The 21,579-nt window shown below is 35.8% G+C and overlaps 3 non-coding genes across 3 annotated transcripts; all 3 read left to right on the plus strand.

Moving 5' to 3' along the window:
- The first annotated feature begins 3,759 nt into the window (after positions 1-3,759).
- TRNAI-UAU (transfer RNA isoleucine (anticodon UAU)) lies at positions 3,760-3,852 on the plus strand. Its single transcript is given in 2 exon segments — positions 3,760-3,797; positions 3,817-3,852. It is a non-coding gene; the product is annotated as a tRNA-Ile (tRNA).
- Positions 3,853-17,343: 13,491 nt separating this feature from the next.
- TRNAI-UAU (transfer RNA isoleucine (anticodon UAU)) lies at positions 17,344-17,436 on the plus strand. The gene is given in 2 exon segments: positions 17,344-17,381; positions 17,401-17,436. It is a non-coding gene; the product is annotated as a tRNA-Ile (tRNA).
- An 812-nt stretch (positions 17,437-18,248) lies between these two features.
- TRNAI-UAU (transfer RNA isoleucine (anticodon UAU)) lies at positions 18,249-18,341 on the plus strand. The gene is given in 2 exon segments: positions 18,249-18,286; positions 18,306-18,341. It is a non-coding gene; the product is annotated as a tRNA-Ile (tRNA).
- The last annotated feature ends 3,238 nt before the right edge of the window (positions 18,342-21,579 follow it).

A 21,579-nucleotide genomic window follows, 5' to 3' on the forward strand; every position in this document is an offset into this window, starting at 1 on the left:
GCCATCTGGCATGCATGTCCCTTTGTTGCTAATCATTCATCACCATAAATGATTTTCTTTTTCAATTCTTATGAATGTACTGATTGTATTGAATAAAATCCACATCTAGCATAACCAATTAATGCGGCAAAGTGCTCCAGTGGCGCAATTGGTCAGCGCGCGAAACTTATAAGACAGTATCTGTTGAGCAATGCCAAGGTTGTGAGGTCAAGCCTCACCTGGAGCATCTTTGTATACTGTTTTTTTTCCCCTTTTCTTATGTCATTAGTCATTGATTATAAACTGATACCTTAATATTTAATATGATATTACAAAGGATAGAAGAAAGAAAGAAAAAACACAAACATGATTGTGCATTTAAGTTGTCAGCACACATCTGCTTTGGTTCAAATGCACTGCATATCTTCCTTCAGTCAGCCAAGAAAACAGCAATGGAAAAGATTAACATACTGTTGGTAAAGCAGTTGCATCAAATTGATTTTCTGCAATATAGCATGATAATCCATACTGACAGCTCTGGATAGTACCAGCACATTTCTTGCTGGACTTGGTAATGCAAAGATCACAGTAAACAGCTTCACTTTTTTTCAAAAATAAATAATTGACTATTAAAAACCTATCAGTCTTAAATAAGGACATCAGTAAGCACCACTGGCATAATGGATAAGGCACTGTTCTCCTAAGCCAGTGGTTGTGGGTTTAAGTCCCGTCTGAGTTGGAAGTCATTACAGCAAGTGTCTCATCAGTAGAGTTGATATTTTATCCTTGCTTCAACTGTAAAACACTCTTGCAGTGTTTAGCTTGTAAAAAATGACCACAGAAGCTAAAATATGACATTTATTATGATAACATTGTTGTTGTTGTTGTTGTTGTTGTTTTTTAAACCTTTTCTATCACCGTGGACAGCTTATTCAAGTGCCATCTGGCATGCATGTTCCTTTGTTGCTCATCATTCATCACCAAAAATGATTTTCTTTTTCAATTCTTATGAATGTACTGATTGTATTGAATAAAATCCACATCTAGCATAACCAATTAATGCTGCAAAGTGCTCCAGTGGAGCAATTGGTCAGCGCGCGAAACTTATAATACAGTATCTGTTGAGCAATGCCAAGGTTGTGTGGTCAAGCCTCACCTGGAGCATCTTTGTATACTATTTTTTTTTCCTTTTCTTATGTCATTAGTCATTGATTATAAACTGCTACCTTAATATTTAATATGATATTACAAAGGATGGAAGAAAGAAAGAAAAAACACAAACATGATTGTGCATTTAAGTTGTCAGCACACATCTGCTTTGGTTCAAATGCACTGCATATCTTCCTTCAGTCAGCCAACAAAACAGCAATGGAAAAGATTAACATACTGTTGGCAAAGCAGTTGCATCAAATTGATTTTCTGCAATAGAGCATGATAATCCATACTGACAGCTCTGGATAGTACCAGCACATTTCTTGCTGGACTTGGTAATGCAAAGAACACAGTAAACAGCTTCACTTTTTTTCAAAAATAAATAATTGACTATTAAAAGCATATCAGTCTTAAATAAGGACATCAGTAAGCACCACTGGCATAATGGATAAGGCACTGTTCTCCTAAGCCAGTGGTTGTGGGTTTAAGTTCCGTCTGAGTTGGAAGTCATTACAGCAAGTGTCTCATCACTAGAGTTGATATTTTATCCTTGCTTCAACTGTAAAACAGTCTTGCAGTGTTTAGCTTGTAAAAAATGACCACAGAAGCTAAAATATGACATTTATTATGATAACATTGTTGTTGTTGTTTTTTAAACCTTTTCTATCACCGTGGACAGCTTATTCAAGTGCCATCTGGCATGCATGTTCCTTTGTTGCTCATCATTCATCACCAAAAATGATTTTCTTTTTCAATTCTTATGAATGTACTGATTGTATTGAATAAAATCCACATCTAGCATAACCAATTAATGCTGCAAAGTGCTCCAGTGGCGCAATTGGTCAGCGCGCGAAACTATTAAGACAGTATCTGTTGAGCAATGCCAAGGTTGTGAGGTCAAGCCTCACCTGGAGCATCTTTGTATACTATTTTTTTTTCCTTTTCTTATGTCATTAGTCATTGATTATAAACTGCTACCTTAATATTTAATATGATATTACAAAGGATGGAAGAAAGAAAGAAAAAACACAAACATGATTGTGCATTTAAGTTGTCAGCACACATCTGCTTTGGTTCAAATGCACTGCATATCTTCCTTCAGTCAGCCAACAAAACAGCAATGGAAAAGATTAACATACTGTTGGTAAAGCAGTTGCATCAAATTGATTTTCTGCAATATAGCATGATAATCCATACTGACAGCTCTGGATAGTACCAGCACATTTCTTGCTGGACTTGGTAATGCAAAAAACACAGTAAACAGCTTCACTTTTTTTCAAAAATAAATAATTGACTATTAAAAACCTATCAGTCTTAAATAAGGACATCAGTAAGCACCACTGGCATAATGGATAAGGCACTGTTCTCCTAAGCCAGTGGTTGTGGGTTTAAGTCCCGTCTGAGTTGGAAGTCATTACAGCAAGTGTCTCATCAGTAGAGTTGATATTTTATCCTTGCTTCAACTGTAAAACAGTCTTGCAGTGTTAGCTTGTAAAAAGTGACCACAGAAGCTAAAATATGACATTATTTATGATAACATTGTTGTTATTGTTTTTTAAACCTTTTCTATCACCGTGGACAGCTTATTCAAGTGCCATCTGGCATGCATGTTCCTTTGTTGCTCATCATTCATCACCAAAAATGATTTTCTTTTTCAATTCTTATGACTGAACTGATTGTATTGAATAAAATCCACATCTAGCATAACCAATTAATGCTGCAAAGAGCTCCACTGGCGCAATTGGTCAGCGCACGAAACTTATAAGACAGTATCTGTTGAGCAATGCCGAGGTTGTGTGTTCAAGCCTCACCTGGAGCATCTTTGTATACAGTTTTTTTTTCCTTTTCTTATGTCATTAGTCATTGATTATAAACTGCTACCTTAATATTTAATATGATATTACAAAGGATGGAAGAAAGAAAGAAAAAACACAAACATGATTGTGCATTTAAGTTGTCAGCACACATCTGCTTTGGTTCAAATGCACTGCATATCTTCCTTCAGTCAGCCAACAAAACAGCAATGGAAAAGATTAACATACTGTTGGTAAAGCAGTTGCATCAAATTGATTTTCTGCAATATAGCATGATAATCCATACTGACAGCTCTGGATAGTACCAGCACATTTCTTGCTGGACTTGGTAATGCAAAGAACACAGTAAACAGCTTCACTTTTTCAAAAATAAATAATTGACTATTAAAAACCTATCAGTCTTAAATAAGGACATCAGTAAGCACCACTGGCATAATGGATAAGGCACTGTACTCCTAAGCCAGTGGTTGTGGGTTTAAGTCCCGTCTGAGTTGGAAGTCATTACAGCAAGTGTCTCATCACTAGAGTTTATATTTTATCCTTGCTTCAACTGTAAAACAGTCTTGCAGTCTTTAGCTTGTAAAAAATGACCACAGTAGCTAAAATATGACATTAATTATGATAACATTGTTGTTGTTGTTTTTTAAACCTTTTCTATCACTGTGGACAGCTTATTCAAGTGCCATCTGGCATGCATGTTCCTTTGTTGCTCATCATTCATCACCAAAAATGATTTTCTTTTTCAATTCTTATGACTGTACTGATTGTATTGAATAAAATCCACATCTAGCATAACCAACTAATGCTGCAAAGTGCTCCAGTGGCGCAATTGGTCAGCGTGCGGTACTTATAAGACAGTATCTGTTGAGCAATGCCGAGGTTGTGAGTTCAAGCCTCACCTGGAGCATCTTTGTATACTATTTTTTTTCCTTTTCTTATGTCATTAGTCATTGATTATAAACTGCTACCTTAATATTTAATATGATATTACAAAGGATGGAAGAAAGAAAGAAAAAACACAAACATGATTGTGCATTTAAGTTGTCAGCACACATCTGCTTTGGTTCAAATGCACTGCATATCTTCCTTCAGTCAGCCAACAAAACAGCAATGGAAAAGATTAACATACTGTTGGTAAAGCAGTTGCATCAAATAGATTTTCTGCAATATAGCATGATAATCCATACTGACAGCTCTGGATAGTACCAGCACATTTCTTGCTGGACTTGGTAATGCAAAGAACACAGTAAACAGCTTCACTTTTTTTCAAAAATAAATAATTGACTATTAAAAGCATATCAGTCTTAAATAAGGACATCAGTGAGCACCACTGGCATAATGGATAAGGCACTGTTCTCCTAAGCCAATGGTTGTGGGTTTAAGTCCCGTCTGAGTTGGAAGTCATTACAGCAAGTGTCTCATCAGTAGAGTTTATATTTTATCCTTGCTTCAACTGTAAAACAGTCTTGCAGTGTTTAGCTTGTAAAAAGTGACCACAGAAGCTAAAATATGACATTAATTATGATAACATTGTTGCTGTTGTTTTTTAAACCTTTTCTATCACCGTGGACAGCTTATTCAAGTGCCATCTGGCATGCATGTTCCTTTGTTGCTCATTATTCATCACCAAAAATGATTTTCTTTTTCAATTCTTATGACTGTACTGATTGTATTGAATAAAATCCACATCTAGCATAACCAATTAATGCTGCAAAGAGCTCCAGTGGCGCAATTGGTCAGCGCGCGAAACTTATAAGACAGAATCTGTTGAGCAATGCCGAGGTTGTGTGTTCAAGCCTCACCTGGAGCTTCTTTGTATACAGTTTTTTTTCCTTTTCTTATGTCATTAGTCATTGATTATAAACTGCTACCTTAATATTTAATATGATATTACAAAGGATGGAAGAAAGAAAGAAAGAAAGAAAAAACACAAACATGATTGTGCATTTAAGTTGTCAGCACACATCTGCTTTGGTTCAAATGCACTGCATATCTTCCTTCAGTCAGCCAACAAAACAGCAATGGAAAAGATTAACATACTGTTGGTAAAGCAGTTGCATCAAATTGATTTTCTGCAATATAGCATGATAATCCATACTTACAGCTCTGGATAGTACCAGCACATTTCTTGCTGGACTTGGTAATGCAAAGAACACAGTAAACAGCTTCACTTTTTTTCAAAAATAAATAATTGACTATTAAAAACCTAACAGTCTTAAATAAGGACATCAGTAAGCACCACTGGCATAATGGATAAGGCACTGTTCTCCTAAGCCAGTGGTTGTGGGTTTAAGTCCCGTCTGAGTTGGAAGTCATTACAGCAAGTGTCTCATCACTAGAGTTGATATTTTATCCTTGCTTCAACTGTAAAACAGTCTTGCAGTGTTTAGCTTGTAAAAAATGCCCACAGAAGCTAAAATATGACATTAATTAGGATAACATTGTTGTTGTTGTTTTTTAAACCTTTTCTATCACAGTGGACAGCTTATTCAAGTGCCATCTGGCATGCATGTTCCTTTGTTGCTCATCATTCATCACCAAAAATGATTTTCTTTTTCAATTCTTATGACTGTACTGATTGTTTTGAATAAAATCCACATCTAGCAAAACCAATTAATGCTGCAAAGTGCTCCAGTGGCGCAATTGGTCAGCACGCAGTACTTATAAGACAGTATCTGTTGAGCAATGCCGATGTTGTGAGTTCAAGCCTCACTTGGAGCAGCTTTGTATACAATTTTTTTTTTAATTTTTTTATGTCATTAGTCATTGATTATAAACTGCTACCTTAATATTTAATATGATATTACAAAGGATGGAAGAAAGAAAGAAAGAAAAAACACAAACACGATTGTGCATTTAACTTGTCAGCACACATCTGCTTTGGTTCAAATGCACTGCATATCTTCCTTCAGTCAGCCAACAAAACAGCAATGGAAAAGATTAACATACTGTTGGTAAAGCAGTTGCATCAAATTGATTTTCTGCAATATAGCATGATAATCCATACTGACAGCTCTGGATAGTACCAGCACATTTCTTGCTGGACTTGGTAATGCAAAGAACACAGTAAACAGCTTCACTTTTTCCTCAAAAATAAATAATTGACTATTAAAAACCTAACAGTCTTAAATAAGAACATCAGTAAGCACCACTGGCATAATGGATAAGTCACTGCCCTCCTAAGACAGGGGGTCCAAGTTCCATATGGGGTGGAAGTCATTACAGCAAGTGTCTCATCACTAGAATTTATATTTTATCCTTGCTTCGACTGTAAAACAGTCTTGCAGTGTTTAGCTTGCAAAAAATGACCACAGAAGCTAAAATATGACATTAATTAGGATAACATTGTTGTTGTTGTTTTTTAAACCTTTTCTATCACAGTGGACAGCTTATTCAAGTGCCATCTGGCATGCATGTTCCTTTGTTGCTCATCATTCATCACCAAAAATGATTTTCTTTTTCAATTCTTATGACTGTACTGATTGTATTGAATAAAATCCACATCTAGCATAACCAATCAATGTCGCAAAGCACTCCAGTGGCGCAGTTGGTCAGCACGCGGTACTTATAAGACAGTATCTGTTGAGCAATGCCGAGGTTGTGAGTTCAAGCCTCACCTTGAGCATCTTTGTATACTGTTTTTTTTTCCTTTTCTTATGTCATTAGTCATTGATTATAAACTTGTAGCCTTAATATTTAATATGATATTACAAAGGATGGAAGAAAGAAAGAAAACACACAAACATGATTGTGCATTTAAGTTGTCAGCACACATCTGCTTTGGTTCAAATGCACTGCATATCTTCCTTCAGTCAGCCAACAAAACAGCAATGGAAAAGAATAACATACTGTTGGTAAAGCAGTTGCATCAAATTGATTTTCTGCAATATAGCATGATAATCCATACTGACAGCTCTGGATAGTACCAGCACATTTCTTGCTGGACTTGGTAATGCAAAAAACACAGTAAACAGCTTCACTTTTTTTCACAAATAAATAATTGACTATTAAAAAACTAACAGTCTTAAATAAGGACATCAGTGAGCACCACTGGCATAATGGATAAGGCACTGTTCTCCTAAGCCAGTGGTTGTGGGTTTAAGTCCCGTCTGAGTTGGAAGTCATTACAGCAAGTGTCTCATCTGTAGAGTTGATATTTTATCCTTGCTTCAACTGTAAAACAGTCTTGCAGTGTTAGCTTGTAAAAAGTGACCACAGAAGCTAAAATATGACATTATTTATGATAACATTGTTGTTATTGTTTTTTAAACCTTTTCTATCACCGTGGACAGCTTATTCAAGTGCCATCTGGCATGCATGTTCCTTTGTTGCTCATCATTCATCACCAAAAATGATTTTCTTTATCAATTCTTATGACTGTACTGATTGTATTGAATAAAATCCACATCTAGCATAACCAATTAATGCTGCAAAGAGCTCCACTGGCGCAATTGGTCAGCGCACGAAACTTATAAGACAGTATCTGTTGAGCAATGCCGAGGTTGTGTGTTCAAGCCTCACCTGGAGCATCTTTGTATACAGTTTTTTTTCCTTTTCTTATGTCATTAGTCATTGATTATAAACTGCTACCTTAATATTTAATATGATATTACAAAGGATGGAAGAAAGAAAGAAAAAACACAAACATGATTGTGCATTTAAGTTGTCAGCACACATCTGCTTTGGTTCAAATGCACTGCATATCTTCCTTCAGTCAGCCAACAAAACAGCAATGGAAAAGATTAACATACTGTTGGTAAAGCAGTTGCATCAAATTGATTTTCTGCAATATAGCATGATAATCCATACTTACAGCTCTGGATAGTACCAGCACATTTCTTGCTGGACTTGGTAATGCAAAGAACACAGTAAACAGCTTCACTTTTTTCAAAAATAAATAATTGACTATTAAAAACCTATCAGTCTTAAATAAGGACATCAGTAAGCACCACTGGCATAATGGATAAGGCACTGTACTCCTAAGCCAGTGGTTGTGGGTTTAAGTCCCGTCTGAGTTGGAAGTCATTACAGCAAGTGTCTCATCACTAGAGTTTATATTTTATCCTTGCTTCAACTGTAAAACAGTCTTGCAGTCTTTAGCTTGTAAAAAATGACCACAGAAGCTAAAATATGACATTAATTATGATAACATTGTTGTTGTTGTTTTTTAAACCTTTTCTATCACTGTGGACAGCTTATTCAAGTGCCATCTGGCATGCATGTTCCTTTGTTGCTCATCATTCATCACCAAAAATGATTTTCTTTTTCAATTCTTATGACTGTACTGATTGTATTGAATAAAATCCACATCTAGCATAACCAATTAATGCTGCAAAGTGCTCCAGTGGTGCAATTGGTCAGCGTGCGGTACTTATAAGACAGTATCTTTTGAGCAATGCCAAGGTTGTGAGTTCAAGCCTCACCTGGAGCATCTTTGTATACTATTTTTTTTCCTTTTCTTATGTCATTAGTCATTGATTATAAACTGCTACCTTAATATTTAATATGATATTACAAAGGATGGAAGAAAGAAAGAAAAAACACAAACATGATTGTGCATTTAAGTTGTCAGCACACATCTGCTTTGGTTCAAATGCACTGCATATCTTCCTTCAGTCAGCCAACAAAACAGCAATGGAAAAGATTAACATACTGTTGGTAAAGCAGTTGCATCAAATTGATTTTCTGCAATATAGCATGATAATCCATACTTACAGCTCTGGATAGTACCAGCACATTTCTTGCTGGACTTGGTAATGCAAAGAACACAGTAAACAGCTTCACTTTTTTTCAAAAATAAATAATTGACTATTAAAAACCTAACAGTCTTAAATAAGGACATCAGTAAGCACCACTGGCATAATGGATAAGGCACTGTTCTCCTAAGCCAGTGGTTGTGGGTTTAAGTCCCGTCTGAGTTGGAAGTCATTACAGCAAGTGTCTCATCACTAGAGTTGATATTTTATCCTTGCTTCAACTGTAAAACAGTCTTGCAGTGTTTAGCTTGTAAAAAATGCCCACAGAAGCAAAAATATGACATTAATTAGGATAACATTGTTGTTGTTGTTTTTTAAACCTTTTCTATCACAGTGGACAGCTTATTCAAGTGCCATCTGGCATGCATGTTCCTTTGTTGCTCATCATTCATCACCAAAAATGATTTTCTTTTTCAATTCTTATGACTGTACTGATTGTTTTGAATAAAATCCACATCTAGCAAAACCAATTAATGCTGCAAAGTGCTCCAGTGGCGCAATTGGTCAGCACGCAGTACTTATAAGACAGTATCTGTTGAGCAATGCCGATGTTGTGAGTTCAAGCCTCACTTAGAGCAGCTTTGTATACAATTTTTTTTTTCATTTTTTTATGTCATTAGTCATTGATTATAAACTGCTACCTTAATATTTAATATGATATTACAAAGGATGGAAGAAAGAAAGAAAGAAAAAACACAAACATGATTGTGCATTTAAGTTGTCAGCACACATCTGCTTTGGTTCAAATGCACTGCATATCTTCCTTCAGTCAGCCAACAAAACAGCAATGGAAAAGATTAACATACTGTTGGTAAAGCAGTTGCATCAAATTGATTTTCTGCAATATAGCATGATAATCCATACTGACAGCTCTGGATAGTACCAGCACATTTCTTGCTGGACTTGGTAATGCAAAGAACACAGTAAACAGCTTCACTTTTTCCTCAAAAATAAATAATTGACTATTAAAAACCTAACAGTCTTAAATAAGAACATCAGTAAGCACCACTGGCATAATGGATAAGTCACTGCCCTCCTAAGACAGGGGGTCCAAGTTCCATATGGGGTGGAAGTCATTACAGCAAGTGTCTCATCACTAGAATTTATATTTTATCCTTGCTTCGACTGTAAAACAGTCTTGCAGTGTTTAGCTTGCAAAAAATGACCACAGAAGCTAAAATATGACATTAATTAGGATAACATTGTTGTTGTTGTTTTTTAAACCTTTTCTATCACAGTGGACAGCTTATTCAAGTGCCATCTGGCATGCATGTTCCTTTGTTGCTCATCATTCATCACCAAAAATGATTTTCTTTTTCAATTCTTATGACTGTACTGATTGTATTGAATAAAATCCACATCTAGCATAACCAATCAATGTCGCAAAGCACTCCAGTGGCGCAGTTGGTCAGCACGCGGTACTTATAAGACAGTATCTGTTGAGCAATGCCGAGGTTGTGAGTTCAAGCCTCACCTTGAGCATCTTTGTATACTGTTTTTTTTTCCTTTTCTTATGTCATTAGTCATTGATTATAAACTTGTAGCCTTAATATTTAATATGATATTACAAAGGATGGAAGAAAGAAAGAAAACACACAAACATGATTGTGCATTTAAGTTGTCAGCACACATCTGCTTTGGTTCAAATGCACTGCATATCTTCCTTCAGTCAGCCAACAAAACAGCAATGGAAAAGAATAACATACTGTTGGTAAAGCAGTTGCATCAAATTGATTTTCTGCAATATAGCATGATAATCCATACTGACAGCTCTGGATAGTACCAGCACATTTCTTGCTGGACTTGGTAATGCAAAAAACACAGTAAACAGCTTCACTTTTTTTCACAAATAAATAATTGACTATTAAAAAACTAACAGTCTTAAATAAGGACATCAGTGAGCACCACTGGCATAATGGATAAGGCACTGTTCTCCTAAGCCAGTGGTTGTGGGTTTAAGTCCCGTCTGAGTTGGAAGTCATTACAGCAAGTGTCTCATCAGTAGAGTTGATATTTTATCCTTGCTTCAACTGTAAAACAGTCTTGCAGTGTTAGCTTGTAAAAAGTGACCACAGAAGCTAAAATATGACATTATTTATGATAACATTGTTGTTATTGTTTTTTAAACCTTTTCTATCACCGTGGACAGCTTATTCAAGTGCCATCTGGCATGCATGTTCCTTTGTTGCTCATCATTCATCACCAAAAATGATTTTCTTTATCAATTCTTATGACTGTACTGATTGTATTGAATAAAATCCACATCTAGCATAACCAATTAATGCTGCAAAGAGCTCCACTGGCGCAATTGGTCAGCGCACGAAACTTATAAGACAGTATCTGTTGAGCAATGCCGAGGTTGTGTGTTCAAGCCTCACCTGGAGCATCTTTGTATACAGTTTTTTTTCCTTTTCTTATGTCATCAGTTATTGATTATAAACTGCTACCTTAATATTTAATATGATATTACAAAGGATGGAAGAAAGAAAGAAAAAACACAAACATGATTGTGCATTTAAGTTGTCAGCACACATCTGCTTTGGTTCAAATGCACTGCATATCTTCCTTCAGTCAGCCAACAAAACAGCAATGGAAAAGATTAACATACTGTTGGTAAAGCAGTTGCATCAAATTGATTTTCTGCAATATAGCATGATAATCCATACTTACAGCTCTGGATAGTACCAGCACATTTCTTGCTGGACTTGGTAATGCAAAGAACACAGTAAACAGCTTCACTTTTTTCAAAAATAAATAATTGACTATTAAAAACCTATCAGTCTTAAATAAGGACATCAGTAAGCACCACTGGCATAATGGATAAGGCACTGTACTCCTAAGCTAGTGGTTGTGGGTTTAAGTCCCGTCTGAGTTGGAAGTCATTACAGCAAGTGTCTCATCACTAGAGTTTATATTTTATCCTTGCTTCAACTGTAAAACAGTCTTGCAGTCTTTAGCTTGTAAAAAATGACCACAGTAGCTAAAATATGACATTAATTATGATAACATTGTTGTTGTTGTTTTTTAAACCTTTTCTATCACTGTGGACAGCTTATTCAAGTGCCATCTGGCATGCATGTTCCTTTGTTGCTCATCATTCATCACCAAAAATGATTTTCTTTTTCAATTCTTATGACTGTACTGATTGTATTGAATAAAATCCACATCTAGCATAACCAATTAATGCTGCAAAGTGCTCCAGTGGTGCAATTGGTCAGCGTGCGGTACTTATAAGACAGTATCTGTTGAGCAATGCCAAGGTTGTGAGTTCAAGCCTCACCTGGAGCATCTTTGTATACTATTTTTTTTCCTTTTCTTATGTCATTAGTCATTGATTATAAACTGCTACCTTAATATTTAATATGATATTACAAAGGATGGAAGAAAGAAAGAAAAAACACAAACATGATTGTGCATTTAAGTTGTCAGCACACATCTGCTTTGGTTCAAATGCACTGCATATCTTCCTTCAGTCAGCCAACAAAACAGCAATGGAAAAGATTAACATACTGTTGGTAAAGCAGTTGCATCAAATTGATTTTCTGCAATATAGCATGATAATCCATACTTACAGCTCTGGATAGTACCAGCACATTTCTTGCTGGACTTGGTAATGCAAAGAACACAGTAAACAGCTTCACTTTTTTTCAAAAATAAATAATTGACTATTAAAAACCTAACAGTCTTAAATAAGGACATCAGTAAGCACCACTGGCATAATGGATAAGGCACTGTTCTCCTAAGCCAGTGGTTGTGGGTTTAAGTCCCGTCTGAGTTGGAAGTCATTACAGCAAGTGTCTCATCACTAGAGTTGATATTTTATCCTTGCTTCAACTGTAAAACAGTCTTGCAGTGTTTAGCTTGTAAAAAATGCCCACAGAAGCAAAAATATGACATTAATTAGGATAACATTGTTGTTGTTGTTGTTTTTTAAACCTTTTCTATCACAGTGGACAGCTTATTCAAGTGCCATCTGGCATGCATGTTCCTTTGTTGCTCATCATTCATCACCAAAAATGATTTTCTTTTTCAATTCTTATGACTGTACTGATTGTTTTGAATAAAATCCACATCTAGCAAAACCAATTAATGCTGCAAAGTGCTCCAGTGGCGCAATTGGTCAGCACGCAGTACTTATAAGACAGTATCTGTTGAGCAATGCCGATGTTGTGAGTTCAAGCCTCACTTGGAGCAGCTTTGTATACAATTTTTTTTTTCATTTTTTTATGTCATTAGTCATTGATTATAAACTGCTACCTTAATATTTAATATGATATTACAAAGGATGGAAGAAAGAAAGAAAGAAAAAACACAAACATGATTGTGCATTTAAGTTGTCAGCACACATCTGCTTTGGTTCAAATGCACTGCATATCTTCCTTCAGTCAGCCAACAAAACAGCAATGGAAAAGATTAACATACTGTTGGTAAAGCAGTTGCATCAAATTGATTTTCTGCAATATAGCATGATAATCCATACTGACAGCTCTGGATAGTACCAGCACATTTCTTGCTGGACTTGGTAATGCAAAGAACACAGTAAACAGCTTCACTTTTTCCTCAAAAATAAATAATTGACTATTAAAAACCTATCAGTCTTAAATAAGAACATCAGTAAGCACCACTGGCATAATGGATAAGTCACTGCCCTCCTAAGACAGGGGGTCCAAGTTCCATATGGGGTGGAAGTCATTACAGCAAGTGTCTCATCACTAGAATTTATATTTTATCCTTGCTTCGACTGTAAAACAGTCTTGCAGTGTTTAGCTTGCAAAAAATGACCACAGAAGCTAAAATATGACATTAATTAGGATAACATTGTTGTTGTTGTTTTTTAAACCTTTTCTATCACAGTGGACAGCTTATTCAAGTGCCATCTGGCATGCATGTTCCTTTGTTGCTCATCATTCATCACCAAAAATGATTTTCTTTTTCAATTCTTATGACTGTACTGATTGTATTGAATAAAATCCACATCTAGCATAACCAATCAATGTTGCAAAGCGCTCCAGTGGCGCAGTTGGTCAGCACGCAGTACTTATAAGACAGTATCTGTTGAGCAATGCCGAGGTTGTGAGTTCAAGCCTCACCTTGAGCATCTTTGTATACTGTTTTTTTTTCCTTTTCTTATGTCATTAGTCATTGATTATAAACTTGTAGCCTTAATATTTAATATGATATTACAAAGGATGGAAGAAAGAAAGAAAACACACAAACATGATTGTGCATTTAAGTTGTCAGCACACATCTGCTTTGGTTCAAATGCACTGCATATCTTCCTTCAGTCAGCCAACAAAACAGCAATGGAAAAGAATAACATACTGTTGGTAAAGCAGTTGCATCAAATTGATTTTCTGCAATATAGCATGATAATCCATACTGACAGCTCTGGATAGTACCAGCACATTTCTTGCTGGACTTGGTAATGCAAAGAACACAGTAAACAGCTTCTCTTTTTTTCAAAAATAAATAATTGACTATTAAAAACCTAACAGTCTTAAATAAGGACATCAGTGAGCACCACTGGCATAATGGATAAGGCACTGTTCTCCTAAGCCAGTGGTTGTGGGTTTAAGTCCCGTCTGAGTTGGAATCATTACAGCAAGTGTCTCATCAGTAGAGTTGATATTTTGTCCTTGCTTCAACTGTAAAACAGTCTTGCAGTGTTTAGCTTGTAAAAAGTGACCACAGAAGCTAAAATATGACAGTAATTATGATAACATTGTTGCTGTTGTTTTTTAAACCTTTTCTATCACCGTGGACAGCTTATTCAAGTGCCATCTGGCATGCATGTTCCTTTGTTGCTCATCATTCATCACCAAAAATGATTTTCTTTTTCAATTCTTATGACTGTACTGATTGTATTGAATAAAATCCACATCTAGCATAAACAATTAATGCTGCAAAGAGCTCCAGTGGCGCAATTGGTCAGCGCGTGAAACTTATAAGACAGTATCTGTTGAGCAATGCCAAGGTTGTGTGTTCAAGCCTCACCTGGAGCATTTTTGTATACAGTTTTTTTTCCTTTTCTTATGTCATTAGTCATTGATTATAAACTGCTACCTTAATATTTAATATGATATTACAAAGGATGGAAGAAAGAAAAAAAGAAAAAACACAAACATGATTGTGCATTTAAGTTGTCAGCACACATCTGCTTTGGTTCAAATGCACTGCATATCTTCCTTCAGTCAGCCAACAAAACAGCAATGGAAAAGATTAACATACTGTTGGTAAAGCAGTTGCATCAAATTGATTTTCTGCAATATAGCATGATAATCCATACTTACAGCTCTGGATAGTACCAGCACATTTCTTGCTGGACTTGGTAATGCAAAGAACACAGTAAACAGCTTCACTTTTTTTAAAAAATAAATAATTGACTATTAAAAACCTAACAGTCTTAAATAAGGACATCAGTAAGCACCACTGGCATAATGGATAAGGCACTGTTCTCCTAAGCCAGTGGTTGTGGGTTTAAGTCCCGTCTGAGTTGGAAGTCATTACAGCAAGTGTCTCATCACTAGAGTTGATATTTTATCCTTGCTTCAACTGTAAAACAGTCTTGCAGTGTTTAGCTTGTAAAAAATGACCACAGAAGCTAAAATATGACATTAATTAGGATAACATTGTTGTTGTTGTTTTTTAAACCTTTTCTATCACAGTGGACAGCTTATTCAAGTGCCATCTGGCATGCATGTTCCTTTGTTGCTCATCATTCATCACCAAAAATGATTTTCTTTTTCAATTCTTATGACTGTACTGATTGCATTGAATAAAATCCACATCTAGCATAACCAATCAATGTTGCAAAGCGCTCCAGGGGCGCAGTTGGTCAGCACGCGGTACTTATAAGACAGTATCTGTTGAGCAATGCCGAGGTTGTGAGTTCAAGCCTCACCTGGAGCATATTTGTATACTGTTTTTTTTCCTTTTCTTATGTCATTAGTCATTGATTATAAACTTGTAGCCTTAATATTTAATATGATATTACAAAGGATGGAAGAAAGAAAGAAAAAACACAAACATGATTGTGCATTTAAGTTGTAAGCACACATCTGCTTTGGTTCAAATGCACTGCATATCTTCCTTCAGTCAGCCAACAAAACAGCAATGGAAAAGATTAACATACTGTTGGTAAAGCAGTTGCATCAAATTGATTTTCTGCAATATAGCATGATAATCCATACTGACAGCTCTGGATAGTACCAGCACATTTCTTGCTGGACTTGGTAATGCAAAGAACACAGTAAACAGCTTCACTTTTTTTCAAAAATAAATAATTGACTATTAAAAACCTAACAGTCTTAAATAAGGACATCAGTGAGCACCACTGGCATAATGGATAAGGCACTGTTCTCCTAAGCCAGTGGTTGTGGGTTTAAGTCCCATCTGAGTTGGAAGTCATTACAGCAAGTGTCTCATCAGTAGAGTTGATATTTTATCCTTGCTTCAACTGTAAAACGGTCTTGCAGTGTTTAGCTTGTAAAAAGTGACCACAGAAGCTAAAATATGACATTATTTATGATAACATTGTTGTTGTTGTTTTTTAAACCTTTTCTATCACCGTGGACAGCTTATTCAAGTGCCATCTGGCATGCATGTTCCTTTGTTGCTCATCATTCATCACCAAAAATGATTTTCTTTTTCAATTCTTATGACTGTACTGATTGTATTGAATAAAATCCACATCTAGCATAACCAATTAATGCTGCAAAGAGCTCCACTGGCGCAATTGGTCAGCGCGCGAAACTTATAAGACAGTATCTGTTGAGCAATGCCGAGGTTGTGTGTTCAAGCCTCACCTGGAGCATCTTTGTATACAGTTTTTTTCCTTTTCTTATGTCATTAGTCATTGATTATAAACTGCTACCTTAATATTTAATATGATATTACAATGGATGGAAGAAAGAAAGAAAACACACAAACATGATTGTGCATTTAAGTTGTCAGCACACATCTGCTTTGGTTCAAATGCACTGCATATCTTCCTTCAGTCAGCCAACAAAACAGCAATGGAAAAGAATAACATACTGTTGGTAAAGCAGTTGCATCAAATTGATTTTCTGCAATATAGCATGATAATCCATACTGACAGCTCTGGATAGTACCAGCACATTTCTTGCTGGACTTGGTAATGCAAAGAACACAGTAAACAGCTTCAATTTTTTCCCCAAAAATAAATAATTGACTATTAAAACCCTATCAGTCTTACATAAGGACATCAGTAAGCACCACTGGCATAATGGATAAGGCACTGTTCTCCTAAGCCAGTGGTTGTGGGTTTAAGTCCCGTCTGAGTTGGAAGTCATTACAGCAAGTGTCTCATCACTAGAGTTGATATTTTATCCTTGCTTCAACTGTAAAACAGTCTTGCAGTGTTTAGCTTGTAAAAAATGACCACAGAAGCTAAAATATGACATTAATTATGATAACATTGTTGTTGTTGTTGTTGTTGTTGTTGTTGTTTTTTAAACCTTTTCTATCACAGTGGACAGCTTATTCAAGTGCCATCTGGCATGCATGTTCCTTTGTTGCTCATCATTCATCACCAAAAATGATTTTCTTTTTCAATTCTTATGACTGTACTGATTGTATTGAATAAAATCCACATCTAGCATAACCAATTAATGCTGCAAAGTGCTCCAGTGGCGCAATTGGTCAGCGCGCGGTACTTATAAGACAGTATCTGTTGAGCAATGCCGAGGTGGTGAGTTCAATCCTCACTTGGAGCAGCTTTGTATAATGTTATTTTTTTCCTTTTTTTATGTCATTAGTCATTGATTATAAACTGCTACCTTAATATTTAATATGATATTACAAAGGATGGAAGAAAGAAAGAAAAAACACAAACATGATTGTGCATTTAAGTTGTCAGCACACATCTGCTTTGGTTCAAATGCACTGCATATCTTCCTTCAGTCAGCCAACAAAACAGCAATGGAAAAGATTAATATACTGTTGGTAAAGCAGATGCATCAAATTGATTTTCTGCAATATAGCATGATAATCCATACTGACAGCTCTGGATTGTACCAGCACATTTCTTGCTGGACTTGGTAATGCAAAGAACACAGTAAACAGCTTCACTTTTTTTCAAAAATAAATAATTGACTATTAAAAACCTATCAGTCTTAAATAATGACATCAGTAAGCACCACTGGCATAATGGATAAGGCACTGTTCTCCTAAGCCAGTGGTTGTGGGTTTAAGTCCCGTCTGAGTTGGAAGTCATTACAGCAAGTGTCTCATCACTAGAGTTGATATTTTATCTTTGCTTCAACTGTAAAACAGTCTTGCAGTGTTTAGCTTGTAAAAAATGACCACATAAGCTAAAATATGACATTTATTATGATAACATTGTTGTTTTTGTTTTTTAAACCTTTTCTATCACCGTGGACAGCTTATTCAAGTGCCATCTGGCATGCATGTTCCTTTGTTGCTCATAATTCATCACTGAAAATTATTTTCTTTTTCAATTCTTATGAATGTACTGATTGTATTGAATAAAATCCACATCTAGCATAACCAATTAATGCTGCAAAGTGCTCCAGTGGCGCAATTGGTCAGCGCGCGGTACTTATAAGACAGTATCTGTTGAGCAATGCCGAGGTGGTGAGTTCAATCCTCACTTGGAGCAGCTTTATATAATGTTATTTTTTTCCTTTTTTTATGTCATTAGTCATTGATTATAAACTGCTACCTTAATATTTAATATGATATTACAAAGGATGGAAGAAAGAAAGAAAAAACACAAACATGATTGTGCATTTAAGTTGTCAGCACACATCTGCTTTGGTTCAAATGCACTGCATATCTTCCTTCAGTCAGCCAACAAAACAGCAATGGAAAAGATTAATATACTGTTGGTAAAGCAGTTGCATCAAATTGATTTTCTGCAATATAGCATGATAATCCATACTGACAGCTCTGGATAGTACCAGCACATTTCTTGCTGGACTTGGTAATGCAAAGAACACAGTAAACAGCTTCACTTTTTCCTCAAAAATAAATAATTGACTATTAAAAACCTAACAGTCTTAAATATGAGCATCAGTAAGCACCACTGGCATAATGGATAAGTCACTGCCCTCCTAAGACAGGGGTCCAAGTTCCATATGGGGTGGAAGTCATTACAGCAAGTGTCTCATCACTAGAATTGATATTTTATCCTTGCTTCGACTGTAAAACAGTCTTGCAGTGTTTAGCTTGCAAAAAATGACCACAGAAGCTAAAATATGACATTTATTATGATAACATTGTTGTTGTTTTTTTTAAACATTTTCTATCACCGTGGACATCTTATTTAAGTACCATCTGGCATGCATGTTCCTTTGTTGCTCATCATTCATCACCAAAAATGATTTTCTTTTTCAATTCTTATGACTGTACTGATTGCATTGAATAAAATCCACATCTAGCATAACCAATCAATGTTGCAAAGCGCTCCAGTGGCACAATTGGTCATCGCGCGGTACTTATAAGACAGTATCTGTTGAGCAATGCTGAGGTTGTGAGTTCAAGCCTCACCTGGAGCATCTTTGTATACTGTTTTTTTTTCCTTTTCTTATGTCATTAGTCATTGATTATAAACTTGTAGCCTTAATATTTAATATGATATTACAAAGGATGGAAGAAAGAAAGAAAACACACAAACATGATTGTGCATTTAAGTTGTCAGCACACATCTGCTTTGGTTCAAATGCACTGCATATCTTCCTTCAGTCAGCCAACAAAACAGCAATGGAAAAGAATAACATACTGTTGGTAAAGCAGTTGCATCAAATTGATTTTCTGCAATATAGCATGATAATCCATACTGACAGCTCTGGATAGTACCAGCACATTTCTTGCTGGACTTGGTAAAGCAAAGAACACAGTAAACAGCTTCATATTTTTTCAAAAAATAAATAATTGACTATTAAAAACCTATCAGTCTTAAACAAGGACATCAGTAAGCACCACTGGCATAATGGATAAGGCACTGTTCTCGTAAGCCAGTGGTTGTGGGTTTAAGTCCCATCTGAGTTGGAAGTCGTTACAGCAAGTGTCTCATCAGTAGAATTGATATTTTATCCTTGCTTCAACTGTAAAACAGTCTTGCAGTGTTTAGCTTGTAAAAAGTGACCACAGAAGCTAAAATATGACATTAATTATGATAACATTGTTGTTGTTGTTTTTTAAACCTTTTCTATCACTGTGGACTAAACCTTTTCTATCACTGTGGACAGCTTATTCAAGTGCCATCTGGCATGCATGTTCCTTTGTTGCTCATCATTCATCACCAAAAATGATTTTCTTTTTCAATTCTTATGACTGTACTGATTGTATTGAATAAAATCCACATCTAGCATAACCAGTTAAAGCTGCAAAGAGCTCCAGTGGCGCAATTGGTCATCTTGCGGTACTTATAAGACAGTATCTGTTGAGCAATGCCGAGGTTATGAGTTCAAGCCTCACCTGGAGCATCTTTGTATACTGTTTTTTTTTCCTTTTCTTATGTCATTAGTCATTGATTATAAACTGCTACCTTAATATTTAATATGATATTACAAAGGATGGAAGAAAGAAAGAAAAAACACAAACATGATTGTGCATTTAAGTTGTCAGCACACATCTGCTTTGGTTCAAATGCACTGCATATCTTCCTTCAGTCAGCCAACAAAACAGCAATGGAAAAGATTAACATACTGTTGGTAAAGCAGTTGCATCAAATTGATTTTCTGCAATATAGCATGATAATCCATACTGACAGCTCTAGATAGTACCAGCACATTTCTTGCTGGACTTGGTAATGCAAAGAACACAGTAAACAGCTTCACTTTTTTTCAAAAATAAATAATTGACTATTAAAAACCTATCAGTCTTAAATAAGGACATCAGTAAGCACCACTGGCATAATGGATAAGGCACTGTTCTCCTAAGCCAGTGGTGGTGGGTTTAAGTCCCGTCTGAGTTCGAAGTCATTACAGCAAGTGTCTCATCACTAGAGTTGATATTTTATCCTTGCTTCAACTGTAAAACAGTCTTGCAGTGTTTAGCTTGTAAAAAATGACCACAGAAGCTAAAATATGACATTTATTATGATAACATTGTTGTTGTTGTTGTTGTTGTTGTTGTTGTTGTTTTTTAAACCTTTTCTATCACCGTGGACAGCTTATTCAAGTGCCATCTGGCATGCATGTTCCTTTGTTGCTCATCATTCATCACCGAAAATGATTTTCTTTTTCAATTCTTATGAATGTACTGATTGTATTGAATAAAATCCACATCTAGCATAACCAATTAATGCTGCAAAGTGCTCCAGTGGCGCAATTGGTCAGCGCGCGAAACTTATAAGACAGTATCTGTTGAGCAATGCCAAGGTTGAGAGTTCAAGCCTCACCTGGAGCATCTTTGTATAATGTTTTTTTTCCTTTACTTATGTCATTAGTCATTGATTATAAACTGCTACCTTAGTATTTAATATGATATTACAAAGGATGGAAGAAAGAAAGAAAAAACACAAACATGATTGTGCATTTAAGTTGTCAGCACACATCTGCTTTGGTTCAAATGCACTGCATATCTTCCTTCAGTCAGCCAACAAAACAGCAATGGAAAAGATTAATATATTGTTGGTAAAGCAGTTGCATCAAATTGATTTTCTGCAATATAGCATGATAATCCATACTGACAGCTCTGGATAGTACCAGCACATTTCTTGCTGGACTTGGTAATGCAAAGAACACAGTAAACAGCTTCACTTTTTTTCAAAAATAAATAATTGACTATTAAAAACCTATCAGTCTTAAATAATGACATCAGTAAGCACCACTGGCATAATGGATAAGGCACTGTTCTCCTAAGCCAGTGGTTGTGGGTTTAAGTCCCGTCTG

Source organism: Pseudophryne corroboree, chromosome 4 (genome assembly GCF_028390025.1).
Source record: "Pseudophryne corroboree isolate aPseCor3 chromosome 4, aPseCor3.hap2, whole genome shotgun sequence".
Classification (NCBI taxonomy): domain Eukaryota; kingdom Metazoa; phylum Chordata; class Amphibia; order Anura; family Myobatrachidae; genus Pseudophryne; species Pseudophryne corroboree.